At 41.9% G+C, this 8660-nt stretch overlaps 1 pseudogene; it reads right to left on the reverse strand.

Moving 5' to 3' along the window:
- Positions 1–6952: 6952 nt before the first annotated feature.
- Positions 6953–7895, reverse strand: LOC138175923 (ceroid-lipofuscinosis neuronal protein 6 homolog; annotated as a pseudogene).
- Positions 7896–8660: the final 765 nt, after the last annotated feature.

Consider the following 8660-nt stretch of genomic DNA (forward strand, 5'->3'; position numbering starts at 1 on the left):
TCTTTCTTTCTTTCTTTCTTTCTTTCTTTCTTTCTTTCTTTCTTTCTTTCTTTCTTTCTTTCTTTCTTTCTTTCTTCCTTCCTTCCTTTCTTTCATTCTTTCTTTCATTTCTCAGTCATTAATTGAGTGTCTACTAAAAAGTAAATAGTTAACAACACTATGCTAAATGCTTAAGACCATATATAGATAAGTAAGACATGGATCCTTTTCTCCTGGCACCTAAATCTAGTAAGAGAAAGGGATACAAGTGCCCATATATAAAGTTGTACAATAACTATGTTTCTATATTTCAGGGTTCTTAGACCAGCAACATGGAGAAATCTTCACCAGCATCTGTAGAAATGTAGATGATGTTCAATGACTTGTTAAGAATGAAAGAAAATCATCCACTAATACAAACTTTCTAATCCCCCCTTCCTTTCTTTTTCTGAGTGCACCATCATTCTTTTAGTCACCTGGGTATGTAACCTCTGAGCCGCTCATGATTTTTCTTTGCTATCATTTGTCACTCCTCCCATATCCAATGAGTTGCTAAATTTTTATTCTACCCTTACAACACCTCTTACATCTTTCTGTCTGTTTACACTCATGTGACCAGAAACCCAATTCTATTACTATCACCATCACCCAGAACATTTTTTGGCACAGAGTAAGCAATTAATAAATGATGCTTAATTCATTCTCCTCTGGATCATTATACTGGCCATATATTTGTTCTGGTATAGCCATTTTCTCTCCTCTCCAATGGACCTTCCACACAGCTGCCAAATCAATTTTCTTATAGCATAGGTCTGACCATGTCAGTCCCCCATTCAAGAAGTTTCAATGTTCCTTTATTACATCTCAGATAAAAATGAAAACTGTTATGTTTCAAGTCCTTTATGCACTGGCTCCACCATATTTCCCGGGCTGATTTCACACCATTCACCTTAATATGCAAAGCACTCAAACTGTCCTTGGTGCCTCTCACAGTACCTCAGCCTCTCTTAATTCTAGCACTTTCTCTCATTTTATTATGCCCTATTTATCTTGTATATAGGTTGTTTGTATACATTTATTAATATATTCTCACTCATTAGATTGTGAGCTCCTTGAGGGCAGTAACTATTTTTTTTTACATCCCCAGTACCTAGTACATAGTAGGCACTTAACAAATGTTTATTGCCATTGCTTATTTTAGTTGCTTTCTCTCTTCAAATATTATTCCCTAACCCCTTTTAAGTCTCCTCTCAAAAGCTACCTCTGATAAGGAACTTTTCTTGATTCTCTCATTTATCTGTGTAGATATTTTTCTCCCCAGGAGAATGAATGCAAACTTTTGGAGGACAGAGTCTATGTTTTTATCTTTGCTTCATTAATACATGGCAGGTTGCCTAATGCATAGTAGACATTTAATAAATACTTGTAGACATGACAACTCAAATAAAGAATGGCACAACCACACACTTAAATTTCACAATAGATATTATAAACTAATGAGCACTGAGGTCTGAAGGTTAGATCGGAAGGCTAAGAGTTGCAACTAACTTCAATTAATTTCCAGAGTAATTTCAGACCAGATATTTTAGTTCTTAATGCCTTGGATCATTCATGCATGAAACAAATCTCAAACCACTTACCTTTCTCTATAGGGTGCCAAGAAGTTTGCTTAATTAACAGTTATAAATCACTATTATATATTTTCAAATAGTCTATGTAAGTTATTAGAAAAATAGGTTTGATATTGAGTGTTTTCCTATTTTTAAAAATATTTCATCATTAAAATAAAATGGATGTTATATTAAAATTTTAGAATCTTTTTACTCCCAGGCACTATTTTTCTTGACCAGATACTGAAATATGCTTCTGTTACAACAGGTTAAATTCTCTCCCACTGTACTTCCAGGATATTAGATTTCCTTACTTGAGGGTATTCTTTGCATTGATACAGGCTACAAGTCCTTTACAATTCCATCAAAATTCTTCAAGAATTGCTATGGCACCCATCCTGGTGAAGATCAATGCAATTAGCTAGAAAACCCAGGGACAACAGAACAAAAAATATTCTCCAAAATGTGTAAGAAAAAATATCCAAGCCAACAACAAAAGCAAAAACAGCATCAATAAAAAGAATACTTCTTATATACTTTTAAAGAGAAATAAATGTGTAGCAAGAGTCATAAAGAAAACAATATAGAATCCAGTGAGTCCCTTCCCTTATTATATTTTTCAGTTGTTTCCAACTCATCATGACCACTTTTGGGGTTTTCTTGGCAAAAATATTGGAATGGCTTTTCATTTCCTTTTCCAGGTCATTTCACAGATGAGGAAACTGAGGCAAACTGGGTCTAAGTGACTTGCCCAGGATCACACAGGTAATAGAAAGTGTCTGAGGCCAAATTTGAACTCAGGAAGATGAGTCTTCATGACTCTAGGTCCACTTTGCCACCTAGCTGTGCAGTAGTCTAGGTGAGAGCTAATAAGAAACAGAACCAGGGTAGACACTGTGTGAGAAGAAAACAAGAGGTGAATGTGAGGGACATTGGGGAAGTAGAATTAAGAATTCTAAGTAATTCCTTAAATATGAAGGTTGAAGATGAGTCAACCATAACTCCAAATTTGTGAACCTCAATATTTGGAAAAATTCAGAGTGTGTACATACACATGCATGCATGTGTACACACATTCATATGAGATATTTTGAATCCTCTAATAATAGCTAGCATTTCTATAATGCTTTAAAATTTGCAAAGCATTTTATACACATAACTTCATTTGATGTTCACAACAAACTTTTTCCTTCCAACACTGTCATTACTTGAAGTATAGTTTCTTTTGGCAAAGGAACAGCCATATATGCAGTCCAATACCAACAAGTTAATATTGCAAGTTTTGCCAATTCAAATGGTAGATAGGAATTTGATGACTAGGAATTTTTACTGCACTGTGAAACACAAGGGTAGTTGTTCTTTAATAGCTTTGCTCAGAAGCCACTTTTCATTCATTAAATACCTGAGCCAATGGTCTAAGTAAAAACCATGTAGCAATTTGGCCTACAAACTGAGATTTGCCCCTGGGATGGTTGATCACATGGAAATGACTCCAGGATATAATATGTCTTTGTTTGTGTGTGCTTGTTTGTGAAAGGTCTATTACTGCAGCATATGCCAGTAAAACCTATTTTGTTGGGAGGTATATAATGGATTCCAGGGCTTAAAAAAGCAGATGGTGCAAACTTGGCTTTATTTCACTTTGCTTAGAGGCAATTCACAAATTAAAAGGCTAATCTGGATGTAAGTTTTAGGGAAAGTGGATTGTATTATTACATCAGCCAAACGGAAAATTTTTCTGCAATGTCTAGATATTTCACTAACTTTTATCTTAGATATGAGAGAAAACTCCAGGTAGAACCAGAGTACTTTACCAAAGGGAAACTTTTGTTAATGCTGTGGGTTGGTATCTCATGCCACAAGACCTGCATTAGCAATGAGGTCACTTTGATAAATTATCTCCATAAACTATTTATTGTATTGGACAAGTCAAACACATGAGGATTTAGGAAAAATGAACAAATTATTATAACTTATATAATGACTGTACTAGTTGAAATATGGGGAAAATGCATGTATCAAATTCATTCTTCATTCTCCTAATAGAGTAACCATTGCATTTTGGCCTGAACTTTTTTTTTTAATGTGTGTTATTGGTCCATAGATTACACAAACATTCACTGAGTCTTGATAAAGTGTAAAGTACTATGTTGTATAAGAAGAGGAAAACTAGCCTTTCTATGCTTAAGGAGCTTATACCCTTTCATTGTTGTTCATTCATTTCAGTTATGCCCAACTCTTAATGACTCAATTTGGGGTTTTCTTTGTGAGGATACTGAAAGAGATTTCCATTTCTTTCTCCACTCATTTTAAAGATAAGGAAATTTAAGCAAATGGGATTAAGTGAGTTGCCCATGGTCACACAGCCAGTGAGTGTCAAATTTGAACCCATGCTTTCCTGACTACAGGCATGGTGTTTTTTACACTGTGCCACCTAGCTGCCTTTACAATGTAGTTCAAGTTAATGTAATCTACTTTGCTAGATCAACTTTAAATGAGTTGATTCTAAGCCCATTAAGAAAGTTAAATGTATTTGATTTAATTTTCTTTCTCCTAGGTTCTAGTGAGGCAGTGAGTGCACTAGATAAACTCTGAGGCCTCTTCTCATTCCATCAGTCTATGACCTTACAAATGATATTGAATTGCCTCAGAACTTTTCCTCATTTCAAAGAAAGGCTCACATCAGAGAAACCTCCACCTCCCCTCACCCTTACCTTCTCTTTTCCTCTCCTTTTTCTTATCCTTCTCCTCCTCTTTCTTCTTCTTCTTCTTTCTGTTTTCTCTTACATCAGATGTAGCAAACATTGGTTCCAGAACCTGATTGTTGCTTTTCTTCCTCCTTCTTTCTTTTTTTTTTTTTAATGCAATCGGGGTTAAGTAACTTGCTCAAGGTTACATAGACAGTTATTTCTGGTTGTGGTACTAAGTATCAGAGCCCAGATTCAATCCCAGGTCATCCCAACTCTGAGGCTGGTGCTCTTACTCACTGAGCCACCTGGCGACCCCTAAGCAATTGGGGTTAAGTAACTTGCTCAAGGTTACATGGCCAGTTATTTCTGGGTGTGGTGCTGAGTATCTGAGCCCGGATTTGATCCCCAGGTCATCCCGACAATGGAGCCGGTGCTCTTACTTGCTGAGCCACCTGGCCGCCTCTAAGCAATTGTGGTTAAGTAACTTGCTCAAGGTTACATGGCCAGATATTTCTGGGTGGGTAATAAGTGTCTGAGCCTTGATTCAATTCCAGGTCATCCCGACTCTGGGGTTGGTGCTCTTACTCGCTGTGCTACCTGGCTGCTCCCCTCCTTCATTCTTTTTTTTTTCCAAGTACAAACATTTATTTAGACTCCCATTAACTATAGCCATAGCTGCCAAGATATTTACAGTTAGGGACAGAGGCAGTGAGTCTATACAGAGGGTAGGAATCATCCAGTCTTGGGGCCCAGATGTGCCATTAGATAAGGGGAACCCTGACAGGACATGGATCACTGAGTAGAACAGGAGGGGGAGGGGAGGACTTGCAGCAACTGGGACAGGTCCTTGCCTTGAGTGGGAAGAACAAGGCATGGCAGAGCCTGCCTGAGCAACAGCACAAGGAATGATCCTGCCTTCAGAATGTGACATGATTCCCAGGGAGGAAGCTTGAGGCCACTGAGTTGATCACAGGGTGCATGGCACAGAGGACAGGCCAAGGCTACAAGTATGGGGGTGAGGGGCTGAACCCCATCTTAGCTGATAAGTCTCTCTTCTGAGAATCAAGTCTCTTCTCCACCCCCATTTCTCAGAATGATGAGTAGCTGCCTAAATGCATCCTGGCAGACAGTCAGGATGAAGGATAAAGGTTTCCACCTACCCCACCTCTACTCCAACTTTTCCATGGAATAAGAGAGTGAGCACTGAGTCTTTAGACTAGACATTCCATTTCTTCAAGTTTGGTTTAGGCTAAAAAGAGGGTTTACACCCCTTTTTTCAAGTAAAAGAATCAAGAATGGCTTCCATAGAAGGGATGGGGAAAGAAGGGTTAATTCCCCCTGCCTGCCCTAGCCCGAGGGTGGCCCAGGGGCCTCCAGGGGTCCCTGGACTGGGCAGCAGCTCAGCAATCCTCAAGCTTCTGGGATAACCCCAGAGCCTCCCAAGCTTCCCTGGCAGGAGGAGCAGAGGCAAGTTTCACTTGTTCACCTTGAACTCAAGATGATTTACTTCAAAAGATGTGAGATGTCATCAGATTACCATGTTCCATCCCCTTCACACCTTGGGAGACTATATTTACTAGTGGCAAAAACCGATGAAGCACCTGGTGCTTCTGGTCATAAGCCCCTCTCTATGCTTATACTGGCTGGTCCTCAGACTTGGGCATGACCTTTCTGGTGTGGTCACCTCCATACCAGCAATGAGTTATGAGGCACTAGAAGACTCTTCTGCTAACTCAAAAGACCAGAAAGGTTAAAAAGAAATACATTACAGGACCAAGATGCCCATGGGGCTGGGGAACAACTCTACAGAGCCCTCTTCACCCCTACCACCCATGCCCACCCTACTTCCCACCAAGGAGGGGAAGAGCTGGATCCTTTGGAAGGAAGTGACTCATGGGTCATTTGGAGCTGGCAGATTGCCTAGCTCCTGTCCTAAGAGACCAGGACAGGAATCCTGGAAATGAGTCAGTGGTCCAAGCAAAACCTAACTGGGACGGGCCCTCATCCCTCCTCTTTACTCATGTGTGTCCACCCAGTCTGCCCTCTCTATGCATTTCCAGCTCCCTCAGGACCCAGGACTTCCCCCACCAGGGTTGAGCTGGTCCAAGGCACCGGCTCAGCTTTGGCCAGTTCTTCTCTCTCATCCTATGACTACAGGGAAACAAGTGCCTATGGAGAAGATGTCCTGGAGCTCCTGGGGTCCAGGGCGATGGGGCATGGCAGAAGGTTAATGGCTCTAGAGGCCAGGTTCCTCCAACCCCTCTACATCAGGCCACCCAGGATGTCACTGTCCATGGGTCCTTACTCAAGAGCCCCTTGTTGGCTGGTTTTTACAATCATAACATAACACAAACACAGCAAACCCACTGGGCCTGGGAAGGCTTTTTGTACAAGGCAGATTGTTGTACAAGGCCTGTTCTTGGCCCTGTGATGTTGTGTTTCCTAAAACTAAACCCAAGCTTAAAAAGACCAAAACAAAATGTGAATACCTAACAATATACACATACACCACGAGCCCACTTAGTTGGGGAGTGGGGTGGAGGAAGGGCAGAGGGAAGCATGTTTTGCTTTGCTGAGGGGCGGATGGCTTGGAAGGGGGTGGCTTCTTCCCCAGAGACTGCTCACACAAAATCTCTCCCAAGAAGCCCCTCCTGGCTGTGGGCCCTGAGGAACTCAAGGGTGCCTGCTGATGTGGAGGGTGTAGAAGGCCCATGGTTCTGGAATGCAGATGACCCCAGGGTATTTCTTCCTGAGGGTGTGATCGTTCCACAGCCACAGCACCCACAGGGCCACAAACAGGAGCGTGAAGAAGAAGATGTAGAAGAGGAAGAGTCGGTTGCTGTCTAGGTAGAGGCGTTTCAGTTTCTGGTGCATCACAAACGCCATCATGGCAAAATAGGTGAATATGAAGAGGATGAAGATCTGCCCCTCAGTGACCAGGTACCAGTAGTACAGGCTGCTGGGCCCCAACAAGAGCAGAGTTGAGCGGGGCATCCTTCTCTCCTTTTCAGTGGTGAAGCAGCCACTGAAGTACATGAAGAGAATGAGGAAGAAGGGGATGTACCACAAGCAGTGTCTTAGATATTCATCATAGTAGTAGAGCTGCTTGAAGGAGTCAATCAGGGTCTTTGGCTTCAGGTGATAGGGTTCTCCCGGACTGACAGGTGGTGCTGATAGCCACTGAAGATCAGGAGGTGGTTCACAGAGTCTCCCACCAGGTGAAAGCTCGAGCCCATGATGGAGGTGATGATGCTGATATACACAATGGATCGAGGCAGGGTTTTGGGGGACCTTTCAATGAGCTCAAGTAAGAGAAATGGTGTGATGACATTGTAAGCCATATGAAAGTAGTCTCCCACGCTGGGCTTGTTCAATGGAAACCACTCTAAAGAGAAAATTATTATGGCAATGGGGTGGCCAAAATCCAGAACCCAGTTCTGCAATGTCAAGTAGAACCATAGGTCGAGATGGAAAGGAGAGGTTCGAGACCCATCTTGAGCTTTTCCTGTGGGATGCCTGCCGGTGTGGCTGCCTGACGGGGTGGCCACCTGCCGGGGTGGCCGCCTCCCAAGGAGCCCACGCCCGTGTGCGACCTCCTCCGTGCCATCGGCTCCATGGCCTCCGGGCCCGCCCCGGGCTCTCGCAAGCTCGCTCCCCGCCCTGCCGCGGCCTGCACGCCGGCGGCCTCTCTCTCTCCGAGGCCGAAGCAGCGAGCAGGATTCCAGCCTAGCATGGCCTGGGAGCGCGATCCCGCGGGCTGGAGAGGGAAGGGAGAGGTCCTTCCTTCATTCTTGAAGAGGACCTGCTGAACCTGATTAAAATGTAATTGGGAAATATTTTTAAAATAAAATATAATAGAACATAATATTATTTATAATTTTTGAAGCCACTAAGCAGTCAGCAGCCTTTTGGTGGATCCCAATTCTATGCGTGTTTGACAAGATTTCTTTACGCTAATAGCAAATCTCTATCCTTTCTCAAGATCTGGCTCTTTTCCTAACTAAACTTAGTTGAACTGATGAGCAGAGCTGAAGCAGAGGTATAATCTAGGAGGGTGTTGGGATGTGATAAACTGGAGAGAAAGACATTCTTACCTGCTGATTGAGTCAATCATAGTGATTGACCATGATAGGTGAAGTGCCTAAATTTCCTTAGTATTTACTTTGCTAATATAGTAATTTTAGGGAAAAGAGGACATGCAGCTGGACACTCAACAAACTGCAACCAAAAAGATTCTCTTCACTAACAGGGTATATGAAAAATTATGAACTCCAGTTTCTTTTCAATTTTTGAAAGAAGAAAATAAATAAATAAAGTTTTTAGCTCCTACTATATTTCAGGTACTGTGTCAAGTGCTTTATTCATATTATCTCATTTAATT

This window comes from Petaurus breviceps, unplaced genomic scaffold (assembly GCF_028583685.1).
Source record: "Petaurus breviceps papuanus isolate PSGF00001 unplaced genomic scaffold, PetGlider_PUasm1.0 80, whole genome shotgun sequence".
Lineage (NCBI taxonomy): Eukaryota > Metazoa > Chordata > Mammalia > Diprotodontia > Petauridae > Petaurus > Petaurus breviceps.